Source organism: Panthera leo, chromosome B2 (assembly GCF_018350215.1).
Source record: "Panthera leo isolate Ple1 chromosome B2, P.leo_Ple1_pat1.1, whole genome shotgun sequence".
In the NCBI taxonomy this organism is placed as follows: Eukaryota; Metazoa; Chordata; class Mammalia; order Carnivora; family Felidae; genus Panthera; species Panthera leo.
The window spans coordinates 28,332,957-28,358,796 of record NC_056683.1 but is presented as its reverse complement, the minus strand read 5'-3'; the positions used below and the strand labels follow the sequence as shown (position 1 = coordinate 28,358,796).

Genomic DNA, 25,840 nt, shown 5'->3' with positions numbered 1-25,840 from the left:
TTTGATACATGATATACTGAATTTCAGACCTAAAGGTAGACATTTAATCAATTTAACATCAGTTGATAAAACAAACTCATTTGTTTCAATTTAGCCTTCTGGCAGAAAATATTTTTTCATTAGAAAGTACTTCAATTAGCAAAGTCAAAGAGACAAGATTCATTTTAACTATGCAAAGGAATGTATTTTGTTTTACACTTAAAACGTTTTATTACATTTGTATATAACATTTCATAAACAAGTCTGTAGTGACTTTAATTTCAAAGTCTCAAGTTGTTGTTTTTTTTTAAATAAAGATGACCTCAATTAAATCACAACTAATAAAATGGTTATGAGAGAAGCCAGGCTGAAGAACATGGCACTAAAGCCTGACTGGTTGGGTTAGAATCCTGCCTTCTCTAGTTAGCTGTGTGGGCCTCTGTGATTCAGTGAATGAACACACAGAAAGTGCTCTACCACTGTCTGGCCCACTGTAGATGGTATGAAAATGCAGAGTGGTACTATCCATGTTATGGAGCAGCTATTGTATCCCTATCAGTGGAATCACCACTGTGGAGCACAGCAAAGAAGTAATAACATAAAGTCCGTATTCTCAACATTTGGTCTTGGCCTGGGTGGCTCAGTGGGTTGAGCATCCGGCATCGGCTCAGGTCCAGGTCATGATCTCACTGTTCACGAGTTCAAGCCCTGTGTCAGGCTCTGTGCTGACCGCTCAGAGCCTGGAGCTCGCTTTGGATCCTGTGTCTCCCTCTCTCTCTGCCCCTCCCCTGCTCGCATTCTGTCTCTCTCTCTCTCTAAACAATAAATGAACATTAAAAAAATTTTTTTAATGAGACATGGTTGATAAAAAAGTTACATTAGTTTCAGGTGTACAACATAGTGATTTAACAACTCTAAATATTATGCTATGCTCATAAGTGTACCTACCACCGATCACCACACAACACTATTACACTACCATTGACTGTATTCCCCATGTTGTATCTTTCAACGGTGACTTATTCATGCCATAACTGGAAGCCTACACCTCCCACTCCCCTTTGCTCACTTTGTCCATCCTCCTATTCCTTAACCTTTTGGTAAATAATAGTTTTTCCTCTTTATGGGTCTGTTTCTGTTTTTTTGTTGGTTTTTAGATTCCCCATAAAAGCAAAATTGTATGGTATTTGTCTTTCTGTGTCTGACTAATTTTACTTAGCATAATATCTTCTAGGTCCATCCGTATTGTCACCTCACACCAGCCACAACAACTAGTATCAAAAAGACAAGAAATAACAAGTGTTTGTAAGGATGTAGAGAAAAGGGAACGCTTGTGCACTGTTAGTGGGAATGTAAATTCGTGCAGCCACTGTGCAAAACAGTTATGGAGGGTCCTCAAAAAACTAAAAATAGAAATACCATATGATCTAGTAATTCCACTACTGGGTATTTACTCAAAGAAAGCAAAAACACTAATATAAAAAGATATATGCATCCCTATGTTTACTGTAACATTATATACAGTGCCAACATATGGAGGTAACCTAAATATCCATAGATAAATAAATGGATAAGGAAGATGTGGTGGAATATTAGCCTTAAGTGAAACATTAGCCTTAAAAAGAATGAAATCTTGCCATTTGTGATAAAATCTTTTAAATCTTTCAATAAGTATCTTTTAAGCCTAACTGTGACAATTAAAACTACTAAGCAATTGGTTGTTAAATGTTTGAAATGATGAAATTGAAGAAGCAGTATAGCAAGGTAGAAAGGGCTTTGATGGTAGCATCTGACTTTGACAAGCTGTTTACCTACATTAGCCTACATTTGCATTATCTATAACGCTGGATATAAAGTTTATTGTAAGGACTATCAACTACAAAGGCACGGGAACTCAATAGTAGCAAGAAGGAGCAGGAAAGGTAGTAATAACAACTCATTTTATTGCTAGGATTTTGTTTCTCTGACTCTGCAACAAAATTTCTTTCCAATATCTGAATTCTAAGTTATTTTTTCTCTTGAGGTTATTATTAACAATTACGCAGTTGCTCTTCCATCTTCAAAATCAATGCTTCCTTTTATTACTCTACCAAATTTATTGCGAAGGGAAGATTCTGGTACAGTTTTATCCAAAAACAAAAGTAACCTCTTTATTCTTCCTGATATTTTTATCTTTCATTATAGTAACATTTATAATTCTATCATACATTGAAATGATCCAGTATAAGTCACTGTTTTTCACAGAAAAAGGAAAACTGAATACACATACTGTCCTTTTAGCAAGCCGCCACTTGTTTCTTCAGCTGGAGTAGGACTATGAGACCAAACCTATGAGCCCTCATTCAGGGAAAGTGGCAGCTCTCCCTCTTCATACTTTGTTAGGGGTACCTCGGACAGAGAAAGGCACAAAGTGCTTTTGTAATCCAATTATTTACAAAATATTAGGATGGGCAAAATTATATAGTATTGTTATCTCTCTGGTCTCCTATACCCTATATACTTCTCCAATAAGAATGATAAAGTTAGAATTTAGAGACAGAAGAACAGGGCTGAGGTCCTAAGTCTAGTATCTTGAACAAGTCTGATTCCTTTTCTGATTCTTCAAATTTTAAAAATCAGCCAAATGGGGAACATAAAATCTTACTCCAATGAGGTTGTTGGAAGGATAAAATGTGATAATGTATGTAAAAATAACAGTTAAACTGTAAATTATTTTTATTTAAAAATGGACCAAAATGCAGTATCTTAACAAATTCATCAAGTTTTCAATATGACCCAAAGCAAAATGATGTTTGGTATTTCATTTTCAATGCTACAAGCTTAAAAATGACAAAAATGGGGCAACCTACATGTTTCCATTTGTACAATTATGACTTACTGTGTTACCAGGTCCTCTCTCATGCTCTTTCTAAAGCAGTGTACACAAAAGGTGTCACCTACATTTGTACAGGCATCTGAAAACACAAATGCTACCTGTTTGAAATGTTTTCTTATCAGGAAAAAATGTTAAGACTTAGTATAATTCTCATATTGGGAAACCATTCATTTACTAAAATACTCATTTGTTCAAACATATGTTGAGAATCCACTATGTAAAGGGACTTCCTATGGTGGGGACCCCAGTGGGACTAAGGCATGGTACCTGCCATCAAGAGGCATAGTCTTCAAACTTACTGATTATCCAAGTTATAAGTAAAATAAATTTGAACCCTCTTGATATAAGATTATAATGTGTGATACATAACATCTGATATATAAAACTATGTGCCACTATGTTAATAAATAATTATATTGTTTAAAACAAATACATAAATGTATAAAACATAATTTATACATATAGATGTATATTATATATTCCATGCATTAAAAATAAGAAAAACAGAAAAGGAGAATGTAAAAAGGAAATAAAAATTATTTTATTAGTTTAAATATGCTAGGTTATGCTAAAGTTGAAAAAAAAAACAACCAATATCATCTTAACACAATAGCAAATGCATGTCCTCATGAGACATGTCCAATGGGGGCCAGGGGTCTTGGCTTATGAGGCTTCACCTTAATATAAGTTTTCTAAGTTTGACATTTAGCAGAACAAAAAATGTTTTTAAATTGAAATAACAGTGATTTGAAGGTCTGAATGTTCATTTTGTTTAGATACTTGGATTTAGTGACTTTCATAGCTGAAAATGTCCTACACAAAATATTACACAAAGATATGTATTTGAAAAAGGTAAGCAATTGGCTGTACTTACTAAATGATGATACTCTGTTTTTCAAGATTTTTAAATTTTCAGTTTTTCCCTCTTTTAAAATTAAGTATAACTTACAGAGGGCTGTCACAGTGGATCCATTTGGCTGAGAGTGTCTGAGGATCTGTGGACAGTTTACTGAGCCCATTAATGCCCCTGCCCAGACTCATGTTGCTGTCATATCACGCTACCTGTGCACACCCCTCCCTCCCAACGCCATCTCTGTTTGTAAGGAATGTGGCCCACAATATCAGACTGAAGGTTTACAATGGGAATTTGGTCATTATGGTCCTATAGTTCATATGTATGCTCCACTTGATTTTTATACCTGCTATCCAAGAGGATTTGTTTATGTTCAACCAAGGATGTGTGACACTGAAGATGCTTTTCGTAATTTGGATAGAAAATGTATTTATGGATGCCAAAATGAAATACAGTTTGCACAGAGGGATCAGAAGACTCCAAATTAAATGAAAACCAAGGAAGGGAGGAATGTGTACAGTTCTTCACACTACGACGATTATGACAGATACAATATAGATGCTCTAGGAGAAGTTATGAAAGATCAAGAAACTGGTAGTTTGATTACAACTATAGAAGTATTTATAGCCTTTGAAACAGACCAGCTGGAAGACCAAAGTGTAGCAGAAGCCATTCTGACAATCATAAAATTCAAACGCTGCCATCGATCTTTTCAAGATCAAATCCAGTTCAAGATCACAGTCCAAGTCTCAGCTCAAGAAAGAAATGAAGGCTATCCTGAACAGAGGCAGCCAAGCGTTGCCCTCCCAGGGTAAGGAAAGGGCATCTTCCCTTACCCACCCTCCCCAAGCCCACCAGCATGGTCAGACTTCAGAGGGAAACACAGCGCCACCTAGTGGAGGCCAGAGTTGCTTACACCAAGTCCCACTCATCTGCACTTTGGAGCCGCATTTCCACTGAAACAAGGCCCCCTGATAATCAGCACAGCAGGCCCCTCCCAGAGAAGACCAGGACAAATCCCTTCCACCTGTTTAGTCTACAGATCATAGGGTGCTGCAGCTCTAGGGGTGTTTCAGCTCTAGGGGAAACTGGATCTAGCTTTATTTGGGTTTCTTTTTATTTGTTCTTTGCTTCTGTTTTTGTTTATAGTTTTTTTTTCTTTCTATTTCTTGGATAAAGAACATTTTTATTCTATTCTATTTTATTTTATTAAAAATTTATTTATTTTTTTCTCTCTTTTCTCTATCAAGCCTCTCTTACCAAGCAGACTGAAACACACCTAAGATCTAACTTCATTTACTGAAGTTTTTTCATTTTGTTTTAATTTTAATATTTTTAATAATTTTTTTAATGTTTATTTTACTTTTGAGAGAGAGAGCAAGCACACAAGTGGGGGAGAGACAGAGAGAGAGAGAGGGAGACACAGAATCCAAAGGAGGCTCCAGGCTCTGAGCTGTCAGCACAGACCCTGACACGGGGCTTGAACTCACAAACCCTGAGATCATGACCTGAGCCAATGTCAGATGCCTAACCAACTGGGCCACCCAGGCACCCCTGATTTTTATTTATTATTTTATTTTATTAATTTTTTTCTTTCTCCAAAATGACAACATAGAAGACTTCATCCAGAAAAGAAGAGCAGGAAGAAATGACAGCCAGGGATTTAATTGACACAGATATAAGTAAGATGTATGAACTAGAATTTAAAAGCACAATTATGGGGTACCTGGGTGGCTCAGTCTGTTAAGCGTCTGACTTCAGCTCAGGTCATGATCTCGCAGTTCATGAGTTCAAGCCCCATATTGGGCTCACTGCTGTCAGCCTGTCAGTGTAGAGCCTGCTTCAGATCCTCTGTCTCCCTTTCTCTGCCCTTTCCCCACTTAGACTCTCCCCTAAAATAAATAAAATATTAAAAAAAAGCTAAGAGTGCCTGGGTGGCTTGGTCAGTTAAGTGTCTCATTTCAGCTCAGGTCATATCACAGTTTGTGAGTTCCAGGCCCACATTGGGCTCTGTGCTGACAGCTCAGAGCCTGGAGCTTGCTTCAGATTCTATGTCTCACTCTCTCTCTGCACCTTCCCTGGTCACACTGTCTCTCTTTCTCTCCCAAAAATAAACATTAACTCCACCGCCCCACAATTATAGGAACAAGCTGGGGTTGAAAAAGGCATAGAAGACACAGGAAAAATCCCTTTCTGCAGAGATAAAAGAGCTAAAATCTTGTCAGGCTGAAATCGGAAGATGCTATAACCAAGGCACAATCTTGAATTGATGCCATGATGGCGAGGATGGATGAAGCAGAGCAGCAAATCAGTGATACAGAAGGAAAAATTATGGGGAAAAATTGAAGCTGAACAGAAGTGTGAGAAAAAGGCAGAAGGATCATTATACAAGACTTAAAGAACTCAGTGATTTATTAAAGAGGATTAACATTCGTATCATACAGAGGGAGAGGGAAGATGGCGGCGTAGGAGGACGGTGGGCTCACCGCGCATCCTGCTGATCACTTAGATTCCACCTACACCTGCCTAAATAACCCAGAAAACCACCAGAAGACTAGCAGAATGGAGCCTCCAGAGCCAAGCGCAGACGAGAGGCCCACGGAAGAGGGTAGGAAGGGCGGAGAGGCGGTGCGCGCTGCATGGACTGGCGGGAAGGAGCCGGGGCGGAGGGGCAGCCTGCCGGCCAAGCAGAGCCCCAGAGTCTGGCTGGCAAAAGCGGAGGGGCCGGATGGAGTGTGTTCCGACAGCAAGCGGGACCTGACATCTGGAAGGTTATAAGCTAACAGCTCTGCTCGGAAAGCGGGAAGGCTGGAGGACAAAGGGAGGGAGAGTTGCTGAGCCCCGGGACGACAGAGCTCAGTTTGTTGGGGAACAAAGGCGCTCACCAGTGCCATCTCCCTCGGCCATCCACCAGCCAAAATCCCAAATGGAACCAGTTCCTGCCAGGGAACTTACTCGCTCCGCGCAAACACCCAACGCTGTGCTTCTGCGGAGCCAACCCTCTGGCAGCGGGTCTGACTCCCTCCCGCTGCCACAGGGCCCCTCCTGAAGTGCATCACCTAAGGAGAAGCGAGTGAAGCCTGCCCCTCCTGCCCCTGTGCACCTTGCCTACCCACCCCAGCTAATACGTCAGATCCCCAGCACCACAAGCCTGGCAGTGTGCAAGTAGCCCAGACGGGCCACGCCACCCCACAGTGAATCCCGCCCCTAGGAGAGGGGAAGAGAAGGCACACACCAGTCTGACTGTGGCCCCAGCGGTGGGCTGGGGCAGACATCAGGTCTGACTGCAACTCCACCCACCAACTCCAGTTATACACCACAGCACAGGGGAAGTGCCCTGCAGGTCCACATCACTCCAGGGACTATCCAAAATGACCAAATGGAAGAATTCCCCTCTAAAGAATCTCCAGGAAATAACAACAGCCAATGAACTGATCAAAAGGATTTAAATAATATAACAGAAAGTGACTTTAGAATAATAGTCATAAAATTAATCGCTGGGCTTGAAAACAGTATAGAGGACAGCAGAGAATCTCTTGCTACAGAGATCAAGGGACTAAGGAACAGTCAGGAGGAGCTGAAAAACGCTTTAAATGAAATGCAAAATAAAATGGAAACGACCACGACTCGGATTGAAGAGGCAAAGGAGAGAATAGGTGAACTAGAAGATAAAGTTATGGAAAAAGAGGAAGCTGAGAAAGAGAGATAAAAAAATCCAGGGGTATGAGGGGATAATTAGAGAACTAAGTGATACACTAAAAAGAAGTAATATACGCATAATTGGTATTCCAGAGGAGGAAGAGAGAGGGAAAGGGGCTGAAGGTGTACTTGAAGAAGTAATAGCTGAGAACTTCCCTGAACTGGGGAAGGAAAAAGGCATTGAAATCCAAGAGTAACAGAGAACTCCCTTCAGACGTAACTTGAATCCACCTTCTGCACGACATATCATAGAGAAACTGGCAAAATACAAGGATAAAGAGAAAATTCTGAAAGCAGCAAGGGATAAACATGCCCTAACTTATAAAGGGAGACCTATAAGACTCATGACTGATCTCTCTTTTGAAACTTGGAAGGTCAGAAAGGATTGGCACGAGATCTTCAATGTATTGAACAGAAAAAAATATGCAGCCGAGAATCCTTTATCCAGCAAGTCTGTCATTTAGAATAGGAGAGATAAAGGTCTTACCAAACAAACAAAAACTGAAGGAATTTGTCACCACTAAACCAGCCCTACAAGGGATCCTAAGGGGGATCCTGTGAGACAATGTAGCAGAGACATTGCTGCAAGCATAAAACATACAGACATCACAATGACTCTAAACCCGTATCTTTCTATAATAACAGTGAATGTCAATGGATTAAATGCGCCAACCAAAAGACATAGGGTATCAGAATGGATAAAAAAACAAGACCCAACTATTTGCTGTCTACAAGAGACTCATTTTAGATCTGAGGACACCTTTAGATTGAGAGTGAGGGGATGGAGAATGATTTATCATGCTACTGGAAGCCAAAAGAAAGCTGGAGTAGCCATACTTCTATCAGACAAACTAGACTTTAAATTAAAGGCTGTAACAAGAGATGAAGAAGGGCATTATATAATAATAACAGGGTCTATCCATCAGGAAGAGCTAACAATTATAAATGTCTATGCGCCGAATACCGGAGCCCCCAAATATATAAAACAATTACTCATAAACATAAGCAACCTTATTGATAAGAATGTGGTAATTGCAGGGGACTTTAACACTCCACTTACAGAAATGGATAGATCATATAGACACACAGTCAATAAAGAAACAAGGGCCCTGAATGATACATTGGATCAGATGGACCTGACAGATATATTTAGAACTCTGCATCCCAAAGCAACAGAATATACTTTCTTCTCGAGTGCACATGGAACATTCTCCAAGATAGATCACATACTGGGTCACAAAACAGCACTTCATAAGTATACAAGAATTGAAATTATACCATGCATACTTTCAGACCACAATGCTATGAAGCTTGAAATCAACCACAGGAAAAAGTCTGGAAAACCTCCAAAAGCATGGAGGTTAAAGAACACCCTACTAACGAATGAGTGGGTCAACCAGGCAATTAGAGAAGAAATTTAAAAATATATGGAAACAAACGAAAATGAAAATACAACAATCCAAACGCTTTGGGACGCAGCGAAGGCAGTCCTGTGAGGAAGACACATTGCAATCCAGGCCTATCTCAAAACAAGAAAAATCCCAAATACAAAATCTAACAGCACACCTAAAGGAAATAGAAGCAGAACAGCAAAGGCAGCCTAAACCCAGCAGCAGAAGAGAAATAATAAAGATCAGAGCAGAAATAAATAATATAGAATCTAAAAAAAATGTAGAGCAGATCAACGAAACCAAGAGTTGGTTTTTTGAAAAAATAAACAAAACTGACAAACCTCTAGCCAGGCTTCTCAAAAAGAAAAGGGAGATGACCCAAATAGATAAAATCATGAATGAAAATGGGATTATTAGAACCAATCCCTCAGAGACACAAACAATTATCAGGGAATACTATGAAAAATTATATGCCAACAAATTGGACAACCTGGAAGAAATGGACAAATTCCTAAACACCCACACTCTTCCAAAACTCAATCAGGAGGAAATAGAAAGCTTGAACAGACCCATAACCAGTGAGGAAATTGAATCGGTTATCAAAAATCTCCCAACAAATAAGAGTCCAGGACCAGATGGCTTCCCAGGGGAGTTCTACCAGACGTTTAAAGCAGAGATAATACCTATCCTTCTCATGCTATTCCAAGAAATAGAAAGGGAAGGAAAACTTCCAGACTCATTCTATGAAGCCAGAATTACTTTGATTCCTAAACCAGACAGAGACCCAGTAAAAAAAGAGAACTACAGGCCAATATCCCTGATGAATATGGATGCAAAAATTCTCAGTAAGATACTAGCAAATCGAATTCAACAGCATATAAAAAGAATTATTCACCATGATCAAGTGGGATTCATTCCTGGGATGCAGGGCTGGTTCAACATTCACAAATCAATCAACGTGATACATCACATTAATAAAAGAAAAGATAAGAACCATATGATCCTGTCAATCGATGCAGAAAAGGTCTTTGACAAAATCCAGCACCCTTTCTTAATAAAAACCCTTGAGAAAGTCGGGATAGAAGGAACATACTTAAAGATCATAAAAGCCATTTATGAAAAGCCCACAGCTAACATCATCCTCAATGGGGAAAAACTGAGAGCTTTTTCCCTGAGATCAGGAACACAACAGGGATGCCCACTCTCACCGCTGTTGTTTTACATAGTGTTGGAAGTTCTAGCTTCAGCAATCAGACAACAAAAGGAAATCAAAGGCATCAAAATTGGCAAAGATGAAGTCAAGCTTTCGCTTTTTGCAGATGACATGATATTATACATGGAAAATCCGATAGACTCCAACAAAAGTCTGCTAGAACTGATACATGAATTCAGCAAAGTTGCAGGATACAAAATCAATGTACAGAAGTCAGTTGCATTCTTATACACTAACAATGAAGCCACAGAAAGACAAATAAAGAAACTGATCCCATTCACAATTGCACCAAGAAGCATAAAATACCTAGGAATAAACCTAACCAAAGATGTAAAAGATCTGTATGCTGAAAACTATAGAAAGCTTATGAAGGAAATTGAAGAAGATATAAAGAAATGGAAAGACATTCCCTGCTCATGGATTGGAAGAATAAATATTGTCAAAATGTCAATACTACCCAAAGCTATCTACACATTCAATGCAATCCCAATCAAAATTGCACCAGCATTCTTCTCGAAACTAGAACAAGCAATCCTAAAATTCATATGGAACCACAAAAGGCCCTGAATAGCCAAAGTAATTTTGAAGAAGACCAAAGCAGGAGGCATCACAATCCCAGACTTTAGCCTCTACTACAAAGCTGTCATCATCAAGACAGCATGGTATTGGCACAAAAACAGACACATAGACCAATGGAATAGAATAGAAACCCCAGAACTAGACCCACAAACGTATGGCCAACTAATCTTTGACAAAGCAGGAAAGAACATCCAATGGAAAAAAGACAGTCTCTTTAACAAATGGTGCTGGGAAAACTGGACAGCAACATGCAGAAGGTTGAAACTAGACCACTTTCTCACACCATTCACAAAAATAAACTCAAAATGGATAAAGGACCTGAATGTGAGACAGGAAACCATCAAAACCCTAGAGGAGAAAGCAGGAAAAGACCTCTCTGACCTCAGCCGTAGCAATCTCTTACTCGACACATCCCCAAAGGCAAGGGAATTAAAAGCAAAAGTGAATTACTGGGACCTTATGAAGATAAAAAGCTTCTGCACAGCAAAGGAAACAACCAACAAAACTAAAAGGCAACCAACGGAATGGGAAAAGATATTTGCAAATGACATATCGGACAAAGGGCTAGTATCCAAAATCTATAAAGAGCTCACCAAACTCCACACCCGAAAAACAAATAACCCAGTGAAGAAATGGGCAGAAAACATGAATAGACACTTCTCTAAAGAAGACATCCGGATGGCCAACAGGCACATGAAAAGATGCTCAACGTCGCTCCTTATCAGGGAAATACAAATCAAAACCACACTCAGATATCACCTCACGCCAGTCAGAGTGGCCAAAATGAACAAATCAGGAGACTATAGATGCTGGAGAGGATGTGGAGAAACGGGAACCCTCTTGCACTGTTGGTGGGAATGCAAACTGGTGCAGCCACTCTGGAAAACAGTGTGGAGGTTCCTCATAAAATTAAAAATAGACCTACCCTATGACCCAGCAGTAGCACTGCTAGGAATTTACCCAAGGGATACAGGAGTACTGATGCATAGGGGCACTTGTACCCCAATGTTTATAGCAGCACTCTCAACAATAGCCAAATTATGGAAAGAGCCTAAATGTCCATCAACTGATGAATGGATAAAGAAATTGTGGTTTATATACACAATGGAGTACTACATGGCAATGAGAAAGAACCAAATATGGCCCTTTGTAGCAACGTGGATGGAACTGGAGAGTGTGATGTTAAGTGAAATAAGCCATACAGAGAAAGACAGATACCATATGGTTTCACTCTTATGTGGATCCTGAGAAACTTAACAGAAACCCATGGGGGAGGGGAAGGAAGAAAAAAAAGAGGTTAGAGTCGGAGAGAGACAAAGCATAAGAGACTCTTAAAAACTGAGAACAAACTGAGGGTTGATGGGGGTTGGGAGGGAGGGGAGAGTGGGTGATGGGTATTGAGGAGGGCACCTTTTGGGATGAGCACTGGGTGTTGTATGGAAACCAATTTGACAATAAATTTCATATATTGAAAAAAAATGGAAAAAAAAATTAGTGAAAAAAAAAAAGAACAAAAAAACAACAACAAAAAAACCCATTCATATCATAGGAGTCCCAGAAGATGAAGAGAGAGAAAAAGGGACAGAAAGTTTTTGTGAGCAAATTATAACTGAAAACTTCTCTAATGTGGGGATGGACCCAGACATCAAAATCCAAGAAGCAGAGAACTCCCATTAAATTCAACAAAAGCTGATCATTGCAAAGGCATATCATGGTCAAACTCACAAAATAGACAAGGAAAGAGTCATGAAAGCAGTAAGGTTCGGGAAAAAAGTCCTTAACCTACAAGGGAAGACAGATCAAGAATGCAGTAGATCTATCCAAAGAAATTTGGTAGATCAGAAAGGAGTGGCTAGATATATTCAACATGCTGAATCAAAAAATATGCAGCCAAGAATTCTTAATCCAGCAAGGCTGTCACTCGGAATGGAAGGAGAAACAGTTTCCCAGACTAACAAAAACTAAAGGAGTTTATGACCATTAAACTAGCCTTGCAAGACATTTTAAGGGACTCTTTGAGCAGAGAAAAACAAAACAAAACAAGATCAGAAGAAACAAATACTAGAAAGGACCAGAGAGGATCACCAGAAACTTCAAGTCTACAGGCAATGCAATGGCACTAAATTCAAATCTTTCAGTAATCACTCTGAATGTAAATGGACTAAATGCTCCAATCAAAAGACATAGGGTATCAAAATGTATAAAAAACCAGGATCCATCTATATGCTGCCAATTAAAGACTCATTTTAGATCTAAAGACACTTGCAGATTGAAAATGAGGGGATGGAGAACTGTCTATCATGCTAAGGGATATCAAAAGTAAGCAAGAGTACCCATACTTAATATCAGACTAACTAGATTTTAAAACAAAGGCTGTTAAAAAGAGATGAAGAAGTGTAGTATATCATAATTAAGGGGTCTCTCCATCAAGAAGATCTAGCAATTATAAATATTTATGCTCCCAACTTGAGAGCATGCAAATATATAAATCAATTAAAGCAATTAATAATAATTAATAATAATAATGAAACTCATTGATAATAATACAATAATAGTAGGGGACTTTAACACTCCACTTACATCAGAGGACAGATCATCTAAGCAGGAAATCAACAAGGAAACAATGGCTTTGAATGACACACTGGACCTGATGGACTTAACAGATATATTCAGAACATTTCATCCTAAAGGAGCAGAATACACATTCTTCTTGAGTGCACAAGGAACATTCTCTAGAATAGATCACATACTGGGTCACAAATCAGCTCGCAATATGTGCAAAGATCATATCATGCATATTGTCAGACCATAATGCTATGAAACTTGGAGTCAACCACAAAAAACAAAAATGTGGAAAGATCAAAGATACTTGGAGGTTAAAGAACATCCTATTAAAGAATGAACTGGTTAACCAAGAAATTAAAGAGGAAATTAAAAAGTACATGAAAACTGATGAAAATGAAAACACGACAATCCCAAACTTCTGGGATGCAGAAAAGGCAGTTAAAAGAGTAAACTATATAACAATCCAGACCTTCCTAAGAAGGAAGAAATGTCTCAAATACACAGTCTAACTTTAAACCTAAAGGATCTGGGGAAAAACAAAACAAAACAAAAAAAACCCCTGCAAATAAAGCCCAAAGTCAGCAGAAGACAGGAAATAACAGAGATTAGAGCAGAAATCAGTGATATCAAAATCAAAACAACAGGAGAACAGATCAATGAAACTAAAAGGTGGTTCTTTGAAAGAATAAACAGAATTGATAAATACCTGGCCAGACTTATCAAAAATAAAAAGGAAAAGACCCAAATAAGTAAAACCATGAATGAAAGAGTAGTGATCACAACCAACAACACAGAAATACAAACTATTATATTATGAACAATTATACCCCAACAAATTGGGCAATCTGGAAGAAATGGATAAATTCCTAGAAACACATAACCTAAGAAGAAAGGGAAAACTGAACAGACCTATAACCAGTAAAGAAATTCAATCAGTAATAAAAAAAAAAGTCTTCCAACAAACAAGAGCCCAGGGCTGGATGGCTTCCCAGGGGGGATTCTACCAGTCAAGAAGAGTTAATACCTATTCTTTTCAAACTGTTCCAAAATACAGAAATGGAAGGAAAACTTCCAAACTCATTCTATGAGGTCAGCATCACCTTGATTCCAAAACCAGACAAAGACCCCGCTAAGGAGAATTACAGACCAATTTCCCTGATGACCATGAATGCAAAAATTCTCAACAAAATAGTAGCAAATCGAATCCAACAATACATAAAAGAATTATTCACCACAGTCAAGTGGGATTTTTTTCCTGGGCTACAGGACTGGTTCAATATCTGCACATCAATTAACGTGATACAGGACACTGACAAAAGAAAGGATAAGAACTACATGATCCTCTCAGTAGATGCAGAAAAAAACATTTGACGAAATACAGCATCCTTTCTTGATAAAAATCCTCAAGAATGTAGGGATAGAAGAAACATACCTCAACAACATCATACAGACTATATATGAAAGACCCACAGCTAATATCATCCTCAATGGGGAAAAGCTGAGAACTTTCCCCCTAAGATCAGGAACACAGAAGGGATGTCCACTCTCACCACTCTTGTTCAAAATAGTACTAGAAGTCCTAGCCTCAGTAATCAGACAACAACAACAACAACAACAACAACAACAACAACAACAAAAATAAAAATAAAATAAAATAAAATAAAATAAAATAAAATAAAATAAATAAAAGGCATACAAATTGGCAAGGAAGAAGTCAAACTTCCACTATTTGCAGACATGATTCTCTATATGGAAAACTCAAAGACTCCACCAAAACATTGCTAGAACTGATACGTGAATTCAGCAAAGCTGCAGGATATAAAATCAACATGCAGAAATCTGTTGCATTTCTATACATCAATAATGAAGCAGCAGAAAGAGAAATCAAGAAAACAGTCCCATTTATAACTGCACCAAAAACCATAGGAATAAACCTAACCAAAGAGGTAAAAGATCTGTACACTGAAAACTATAGAACAGGTATGAAAGAAATTGAAGAAGACACAAGGAAATGGGAGAAAATTCTATGTTCATGGATTAGAAGAACAAATATTGTTAAAATGTTGATACTACCCAACACAATCTATATATTCAATGCAATCCCTCTCAAGATACCATCAGCATTCTTCACAGAGCTAGAACAAACAATTCTAAAATTTGTATGGAACCAGTAAAGACCCTGAATTGCTGAAGTAATGTTGAAAAAGAAAACCAAAACTGGAGGCATCATAATTCTGGACTTCAAACTATATTATAAAGCTGTAATATTAAGACAGTATGGTACTGGCACAAAAAACCAGACACATAGACCAGAGGAGAACAGAAAACCCAGAAATGGACCCACAAATGTATGGCCAACTAATCTTTGACAAAGCAGGAAAGAATATCCAATGTAAAAAAAAAAAAAAAAGACAGCTTCTTTAGCGAATGGTGATGGGAAAACTGGAGACATGCATAAGAATGAAACTAGACCACTTTCCCACACCATACACAAATTCAAAAAGGATGAAAGACCTACATGTAAGACAGGAAACTATCAAAATCCTAGAGGAGAATAAAGGCAGCAACCTCTTTGATGTATGCAGCAACTTCTTACTTGACATGTCTTCAAGACGCAAGGAAAACAAAACTAAAAATGAACTATTGGGATCTCATCAAGATAAAAAGCTTCTGCACAGCAAAGGAAACCCTCAACAAAACTAAAAGGCAACCAACTGATGGAATGGTAGAAGATCTTTGCAAATGACATATCGGATAAAGGGTTAGTATCATTTTAATTATAACCATTTGCCCAGTACAGGGAAAACTGCCACGTGTTTTTGAAGCATTGTTGCAACATTGTATTCCTGATAATTTAAGTAAACAAAACCATGAGTAAATGAATGATACATGCCCCAAAATATCGAGATTTATCCATCTGACTTAACACTAGTGTCTAAGACTTTGATTTAGATTTTGACCTAGACCTAGATTGTGATCTTGACTAGATTTGAATCAAAGTGGTTCTTTTTTCCTTGATTCATTTCCATATCTTGAGCCAGCCTTATAATGTGTTTTGGAATCTGTTTTAGAAGCAAATGCCTCTAAATCTATAACGAACTTATCAAACTCAACACCCCCTAAAAAACAATAATCCTGTGAAGAAATGGGCAGAAGACATGAATAAACACTGTTCCAAAGAAGACATCCAGATGGCTAACAGACACATGAAAAGATGCTCAACATCACTCATCATCTAGGAAATGCAAATCAAAACTATGATGAGCTATCACCTCACACCTGCCAGAATGGCTAGAATTAACAACTCAGGAAATAAAAGATATTGGCGAGGATGCAGAGAAAAGGGAACACTTTTACACTGTTGGTGGGAATGCAAACTGGTACAGCCACTCTGGAAAACAGTATGTACGTTCCTCATAAAGTTAAAAAAGAACTACCTTATAACCCAGTAATTGCACTACTAGGTATTAGCCAAAGATACAAAAATGCTGATTTGAAGGGCACATGCAATAGCAGCATTATCAACAACAGACAAACTATGGAAAGAGCCTAAATGTCCACTGACTGTTGATTGGATAATGAAGATGTGGTACATATACACAATGGAATATTAGTCAGCAAGCAAGAAGAATGAAATCTTGCCATTTGCAACAACATGGATGGAACCAGAGTGCATTATGCTAAGCAAAATAAGTATCAGAGAAAGACAAATATCATATGATTTCACTTATATGTGGAATTTAAGAAACAACCAGAGAGGAATGGAAGGAAAAATAAGATAAAAACAGAGAGGAACTGGGTGGGGGTATGGGCTAACTTGGTGATGGGCATTAAAGAAGGCATTTGTTGGGATGAGCACTGGGTGTTATATGTAAGTGATGAATTACTAAATTCTACCCCTTAAACCAATGTACTACACTGTATGTTAGCTAACTTGAATCTAAATAAAATTTAAAGAAACAAATGAAGGCTTAATCACATTCTAGGTGTGCATCTCTTACAAAAACCAGAGGCATTTACTTCTAAAACAGATTCAAAAACACATTATAAGGCTGGCTCAAGATATAAAAATGAATCAAGGAAAAAAGAACCACTTTGATTCAAATCTAGTCAAGATCACAATCTAGGTCTAGGTCAAAATCTAAATCAAAGTCTTAGACACTAGTGTTAAGTCAAATGGATAAATCTTGATATTTTGGGGCATGTATCATTCATTTACTCATGGTTTTGTTTACTTAAATTATCAGGAATACAATGTTGCAACAATGTTTCAAAAACACGTGGCAGTTTTCCCTGTATTGGGAAAATGGTTATAATTAAAATGATAGGCAGTTGAGCAGCCACTCTTAAGAGCCAGTTTGTTTAATGTCATGGGCAGCTACCAGTTTGTGGTATCTCCATGTATTAAGATTTTTTTAATGTTTATTTATTTTTGAGAAAGAGAGCGAGCGCAAGTGGGAGAGGCGCAGAGGGAGAGGGAGACACAGAATCCGAAGCAAGCTCCAGGCTCCAAGCTGTCAGCACAGAGCCCAATGCGGGGCTCGAACCCATGAACCATGAAATCATGAACTGAAATAAAGTCAGACACTTAACTGACTGAGCCACCCAGGTGCCCCCTCTGTATATTTTTGTAAAGATTCTCATTTTTTATGCTTGAAGTATTGGTGAAGAGATGTTGGTTGACCATAATTTGCAACACTATCTTATTAAAAATTTACTTTCATATCCATATTTGGTATAACTGTTAACACAGAAATGTAGCTTGCTAATAAGATAGAATGATGTAAAAGTGAAGTTGTAGCCATAGTACAAGTGAGACTGATCAGACACATTTAGGGTAGACCTTTTCGTCTTAAGATGTCTACTAGATACATGATAATAGTTAACTTATGACACTGTGGAATAGTTCTTTTGCTAACTATCTTGGGGAATGATGTCAACAGGGTTAAGTGGGACTTGGGGGAAGATTGAGTTTTTGACTGAAAGATGTAACCTTCACTGCTTTTTTCTGGTTTCTATGATGATTTCGAACATATAAACATTGGAAGAACTCACCTTAAAATCTGAGCAGGTCAATGATGGCAGAAATAATTTTAAGGGGAAAAAATGCTCTCAAGTAGTTACCTTAAACTTTAAAGAGCATTGCTAGTCATATTGCTTAGTTTTCTTACTGCTATCAAAAAGCAGCAAGTAAATTGCTTCAAACTAGGCTTATGTTTATGCATATGCATAGTACAAAAGAACTGAATTTTGATGTTTATAGCACTCGGTCTGTGCATTTGTATCAAAATTTGCCTACCACTTTATGAAGGAAGCTTGTTTTTCACACCTGTTTATTGCATGTGAGGCAAGTTGAAAGAGTAGTCCCATTCTAGTTGATTCTGTGGTGCCATGAAATTTAAAATATTTTGGAAAAAGAATTAACTTTAAGTAAGAGTCACATCTCTGAGTGTGGCCGGTTATCAATGTAGTGTCTGGCAATACCTGACTAAAAAAGAAAATTATATCTCAACCATTTATAATTTCTAGCATTTCTGTGAGAAATCATTTGGGGGGCAATAAAAGGGACATGCCCAAACTCATTTCAGAATAAAGGCTGGTATCTTTAAAAATTACAGATAACTTGTTTGCAGGTATAAGTAAGAAATATTGTGGGGAGACAATTCCTTTTGGAGGATCATTTTTATCAATTTTTGTTTTAGTAATATAGGCCTTGCCTGTAAAGAACAAAACATAGTTTTAAAATACTACTTGTGGAATGTTTTTAATGGACTGATTCTAGAACTTTTGTATATTTGATAGTATTTTGAACTTTCATTTCTTTACTTTTTGCAGTTAATGTTTATGTTCTGCTATGCAATAATTTATATGCACATCTAATTTTTTTAGATTTTCCTAGATGTACACTCTACAACAAAAAGTCTATTTAAAATTGTAGCAGTCGTTTGCAGTTCTACCAAGGAGGAAGGTTGTGGGGCTAAACTTCATATTTTCTTTCTTATAGAAGCTTCTCAAAAGGTATTTTTTATATGTTCTTTTTAACAAATATTGTGTCAACCTTGAAAACATCAATGTTTAGATCAAAACAAGACCCAGCTTATTTTCTGCTTGCTGTAAATTAATCAATCATGCTATAATAAAAACAAAACGAAGGGGAAAAATTAAGTATAACTTATAATAAGCCATGTAAATCTTAAGTGTATAACCTGATGGGGTTTTTTAAAATTTGTATACACATATATAACCACCATCCACATCAAGACATAAAATATTTATATCCAGCATCCCATCAGGCTCTTTTGTAGTCTTTCCCAGACAATATACCCCCACCTATAAGGTAATCATTATTCAGACCTCCATCTCCATTGATCACTATGTTGGCTTTCATACAAATGAAATAAGGAACTCCTACAGAAGCAGACAGTATGTATTCTTTTGGATATGGACTCTTCCTCTATTATATCTGTGAGAACCATTAATATTGCATATGGAAGAGCTTGGTCATTGTCATTGCTATACAAATCTTACTGTATGGCTACACCACAATTTATGTACCCATTCTAACTGCTGAATAACATCTGAATTGTTTCCAATTTTTAGCTATTTTAAATAAAACTGCTATGAATGTTGCTGTCTTTTGGTAGGCATAACACTCATATCTCTTAGGCAATATACTGGAATCAAATTGGGTCATGGCAAAAATGCAAATTTATATTTAGTGGACACTGCCAGTTTTCCCATGGTGGAAGACTATGTGCCCACCAAAAGCACTTCACTGTCAACATTAATTTATGCATGGTCTTGCTGGATACTGGCACATGTGTCCAAAAATAGCACTTGTTCTAGTTAAAAAAAACGGGGGAAGGGATTTGTTAATCACTTTTCCTTAGTAGAAAACAAAACAAAACAAAAAAAAAAAATAAGCCATAGCACAAAATCAAAAAAGAAGAGAAAAAGGTCTAAGAAAATATACCAATTTTTCTTTTCATTATACAACCCAACTGTAGAATATTAATCTTTTTCATATCCATCATATTTAAACTCCTTGAAGGTGGCTTTTTGTGTTTTCATAAAACCTATAACTAAGCTCCTTCAATACACAAACTTACTAAAAGTGATATGCATTCTACATATAATTCTTAAAGTTCTTGTTATTGTAATCATAGGCTGTCACTCCATTTGCAATCAGAAAGGACAGCAATTTGAAAAAATGAAAAATGGGTTTTCAAATATATCATATTTATAAATTTACTTTGGTTGTCACTCAAACATTTTTATTATCTGTATGAAACATTATCAGTAAATTGATACAAAAGAAAATCCCTATCCCAAGTAAATATCTTATACATTATAAAGATTTTATTATCATGTTTAACTTGCTCCTATAGACACAAGCTGCTTTGTTGATGGCTATTGCTCTAATCACTTAAAACTTAGTCCCAAACTGAGTTTTGGATTCAAACAATATCACTGTTGGACTGTTGATACAACACAGAGTTTACCAAATTAGCTTGCTGATAAATAATAAATCGAGGCAGAAAAAGTCCCAGTTTTGTCAACAACATGGTGCTCCAGGGCCTTCAGTAACCCTTCACCTGAGACTTGGTTTCCTCTGTTCTGAAGAGAAGAATGTGCCAGGTGTCTGAGCCCCTTTCAGACCTGTCAGTTTCCCTTCTAATGGGGACTCCCAGGAAATATTCAAGATGTTGTTGTTTTAAAAAACACATACTCAAAAGTTTTCCACTGTAATGTTCAACAGTTATCAAAATGGCTTATTCTTAAGCTATACTAAAGTAATTAGGGGTGGGCATTTGTTGCTTATTAAGAGAAGATGGTTAAGGAAGTTGGATGTAATTAACCCAATAAATATTTATCAACCTGCTGTTTATCTATGAGGTTCTCTCCTGTACTGGGGGAGAGATGCAGACAGAGATGGCTTTTCTGACCCTGACTGATGACATATTAGAGAAGATGAAACCCAAAGAATTGTTCTACAGTTTAGCTTTCTCACAAAATTCTATAGGTGTGCATCTTCTACTAGAATGAGTAAATTCATGTGCCTTTTCCATTCACTGAGCACAGTTTTTGAGTACACAATCTGCCTGTGGCACTTTCTCAGTGGCTTCAGACTTGGTGGTGATGAAGATGCAGCCCCTCCAGGGGTTCTCTGGAAGCTCACACCTAGGTGCACACAAGGACCTTAGGCATGCTCAGGTGGAAAGCTCTGAGAGGAGTTGGAGTGCTCCAGCAGAGCAGAAGCCCAGAGGAAGGTACAGGGGGATGCAGGAGCAGCTGAGTAAGGGCTGGCAAAGCTAAATGAGGGCAAGAGATATCTTTGAAGGTTATTGTGAAGGGAAAGTTATAGGAGCCAATGACCAGATTTGTACATATAAAAAACTTTAAGGAGAATGATAAACAACAATGGCTTAGTTATAAAGTAACAGTTTTCAAAATTTTCCCTTTCAATACTAGCCACAGTAAAGGCATATGAATGGTTTTGCATTTGATGAAACTATAAACATATTGGTTTTTACAGAATATGCCAGAAACAATAATATTGTTATGGTATAAAGAAGAGAACACTTGAAATACACATTTTTCAGTTCTTCCTAGAAGTTAGCAACTAGGAATCCTAACTTACTCCCACACTTCCCCAAGTAAAGAAACACAAAGAGAAACAAAGAAATTAAAGAACAAAAAACCAGGAAGGCCAGTTAAGGGAATGTGGGCATTGGAAGTGAATAGGAAAATAGAAAAAAAAAAATTCTTCTCTTAACATCTTTCTGTCCTTTCCACACTGAGTTTTCTGATCTCCTACCTATCCCTGGCTTTTTTGTAATCTCTCTTGTTCTCTTTAAAATCATCAAAATATCCGTTGGATATAAGGCAATTCCAGAGAGCTATGCAGACCCATCTAAGCACAAGTAGTTTTGGAGCCAAAGTATGGCCAATTGGATTCTAGGTGTGTTGGTATAACAGGGCACATTATAATCTTGAAGGAGAGATAACAACTAGCAATATTTTAATTAAATAATAATTTTCAATCAAAAGAGAGACCATGTACACACACACACACACACACACGCACAGTGTTTAGGTATCTGCAGTGAGTATAAAGTAGCTTTCAGGGTTGTTTTTGTTTTTTTTTTTTTTGTTTTTTTTTTTTAGACAACTTGTCTGTCCTTAGTTTCACTTCTGTTATTTTAATGCCTTAGAGTCTGTTAACCAGTGACTAAGGAATAAAAACACTTTTTTTTTTTTTAGATTATTGCAAGGAAGAATTCATTTTTTTAAAATGTTTATTTATTTTTGAGAGAGAGAAAGAAGAGAGAGCGCAAGCAGGGGAGGGGCAGAAAGAGAGGGAGACACAGAACCTGACGCAGGCTCCAGGATCTGAGCTGTCAGCACAGAGCCTGACACAGGGCTAGAACTTGAGAACCATGAGATCATGATCTGAGCCGAAGTTGGATGCTTAACCAACTGACCCATCCTGGTGCCCCAGAAATAAAAAACTTTTGATGGTGACTTAAAATTTGTTAAGAAGTTCAAATATAACATTTGGAAGTCATCTGAACTTCAGCTTTCTATTGTGATGCATGTTATAAATAACGGGGGAAGCATAACATTTGTCAGAGCTTTCCAGGTTAAAGTAATAATTTGGAATTGTCTACTCATTCTACTAGTCCAATGCACTTCACCCATCTAAATACTAAGACAATATAAAGTGTTTCATTAAAATTTACATATAATGCAGAGTGAAGAGATACTAAAATTAATCAGTTTGTTGTATCAGGTCAATAAAAATTTCTGAATATGAACAAAGTGGAAATAAGGTAACTCCTTGATAGTAGTTACAACACCTAGGCTAAATTATGAAAATGATGATCCAAATATCAACAGTACCTGTAAGGTGTCAATGTTACCAAACCTGGAGCTATGCAGTTACATTTTGGACCTGCAACTAGCCAAACAGAAGAGTGGACATAGCCACTTGCTCATCGTGTCTGACAGGCACCACAGACTTACACAGGTTTTCAGGGCATGCCCTAAGTCAGAGATCAAAATAAAGGCAAGCCCTCCAATGCCCTTTAAAATTTTTCACACAGAACTATTTAAAGACAAATATTTTTAAATTAGTGTAGCCAAGGTCACAAGGAAATAATAAAATAGCTGGGTGGAGAAAAGAATGCCAAAATGGTAGAATACAGACAAATATCTGTTATCTTGGGTTTTACCATGGTGCACACAACTGTGAAGTGTGTATATGACTTTTAGAATGACTCTTTTTTTTTAATGAGTCAGATAATTTAATAAGTAAACATATTATTGAGACATGCAGTGGACAATTGGATTCTAACTTTTATATGACAAAACTTTACAGAATTTTCATTAAAAAAATGAATTTACATATAGCCTCACCATGAGAACTATTAATTTTACTGTCCCTTTAAACATTCATATATGTCTCTGAATTGGCATTATAATAATCCTTGTTATTATTATTTTTAATATTAAATTTATTGTCAAATTGTTTTCCATACAACACCCAGTGCTCATCCCAACAGGTGCCCTCCTCAATGCCCATCACCGACTTTCCCCTCCCTCCTACCCCCACCAACCCTCAGTTTATTCTCAGTTTTTAAGGGGAGGGGAAGGGAAAAAAAAATAGAAGGACTCCTAGGTATACAAAATCAGGTAAAGTAAGGAAAATAAAACCCTAACACCTCCCACAGGCCCTTTTTATAGATTCATAATTACAGAATATACATATATAGTTCTTCTAATGTCTTCCTGACTAGGAGACACCTCTTTACAGGGGACATAACCTTTTACTACCTGACTGGTAAGAACTATGATGTTAAGGAATGGGCTTACCTGGTGCTGACTTGAACAAAAGCAATGGTATTGTTGGAACATAAGAAGCCACCAGGTAATGTGATTGCTGCTAACACTGCTTATCTAATTACAGAATGAGCTTTTTGGATGAGAGTTAATGAGACAGAGAGACCACAAAAAAGCCTAGGGGACATAAGAAGAACAGGAACAAAGTATGAAAAAAGTAAAAGCAAAGTAAAAGAAAAGAGGTTGCTTCAAATTTTACATTATTTCAATATTTATATTATTTCATTTCCTTCCAATGGCTGATTCCACATCTGGGACAAGAAAGCACACAGTAAGCATGCAACACCTCAATATACCAGGGAGTAAGGGAGCACCATGAAGCTGTACTTTCAGGGTCAGGAGCCCATCTGAAGAGATTCCCCAGACAAAGAGGGCACAAATTGATTATTAAAAAAATAACTACTGTAATAAGTTGAAACTCATTAAATATGTTCAAACCAACAAAAACAATAATTTTTTTAAAATCTTATTGATCACTTTTTAAAATGTGAGAGAACCAACTCAATCTGAAAACTGATTTAAAAAAAGAGAAAGAATTAAGCATATCTTGCCTTTCCTTTAGGAACTTCACTTCAGAGTAACGAAACAGTTGATAAAAATTTTCTATTTAGTGTTTCAGCAAACAATCATGAATTTGTAATCCTTAAGGAAAAAACTGGTCATGGCAACAATTCCCAATGATGTTAAAACCACCAGATGAAAAGTTTATGACAAACTTTTAAAGACTGGATTGAGCCAGCAACACTCGAATTCAATTTTCAATCTTAACATCACAAAAAAAGACAACCAAACCCTATGTACCTCCTGATGGCAGCAAGCAAAATTAAAATAAAACCAAGCCTGAAACTGATAAAGTTACTTTATTAATCACAAATTTATAGGAAGCACAAGGAACGGAAGAGAAAAGTATATGACACTATGAGGAAGCAATGTGAAAAATGCAGAAAGTGAGAATACATACAGAACAATCAACCTGATTTATTCAACAAATAAATTAAAGAGGGGACCCTAGAGGAAAAAAAGAAAAAATTAAGAGACATATCAACAAAATGCAACATATAGACCTTGGCTGAATCCTGATTTGAACAAACTATCTAAAAAGCTTTTATGAGAATTCTGAACATTGACTAGATATTTGATAAAAGTGAGAAATTATTAATTTCCTCCAGATCTGATGATGGTATCACGGTTATTTTTTTAAAAATCAGTCCTTATCTGATCTGTGTATGGATGAAATGATCTAATGTCTGGGATTCACTTCAAAATAATATGTCCAAAGGTAGTGGGGAATTGAGAGGTACAGATAAAAACAAGTTTGGCCATGAGCTCATAATTGTTGAAGCTGGCCAACATGTCAGTCAAGATTTGTTTTACTATTCTATTTTGATATATGCCCGAAATGCCCATAATGAAAAGTTAAAAAAAAAAAAAGTGATTTAGACTGTTTATGTGTACAAAAGTACTTTAGTTTACCCTGATGCCAAACAGCATAGCTTACAGCTATCTATTTAATACATAATACAATAAATGCTCTAACAGATAAAGCATGTAATGAAGAAAATATGCAGGCCACAGGTCATCTCAAGGTTAATAAATTTCACATCGAAAAATGTTTGGCAGACAAAGAAATTATAACCAAATGTTCAAAGCACTGTACAAATGGCTTTATAGCACTGACTCTAATATATAAACTGCTTAGAAAGAAGGAGAAAATGTCTGGAAAAAAGGTAAGGTAAAATAATGAAACCATGATAAAAAAAAAAAAAAGACTGACTAGGATTATT

General features: G+C 37.0%; 1 protein-coding gene and 1 pseudogene across 5 annotated transcripts in view; one reads left to right on the top strand and one right to left on the bottom strand.

Moving 5' to 3' along the window:
• The window catches only part of EXOC2 (exocyst complex component 2), a 279,267-nt gene that overhangs the window by 28,443 nt on the left and 224,984 nt on the right, over positions 1-25,840 (bottom strand). The gene's annotated exons all lie outside the window — the stretch shown is intronic.
• The window catches only part of LOC122219245, a 40,207-nt pseudogene that overhangs the window by 5,503 nt on the left and 8,864 nt on the right, over positions 1-25,840 (top strand).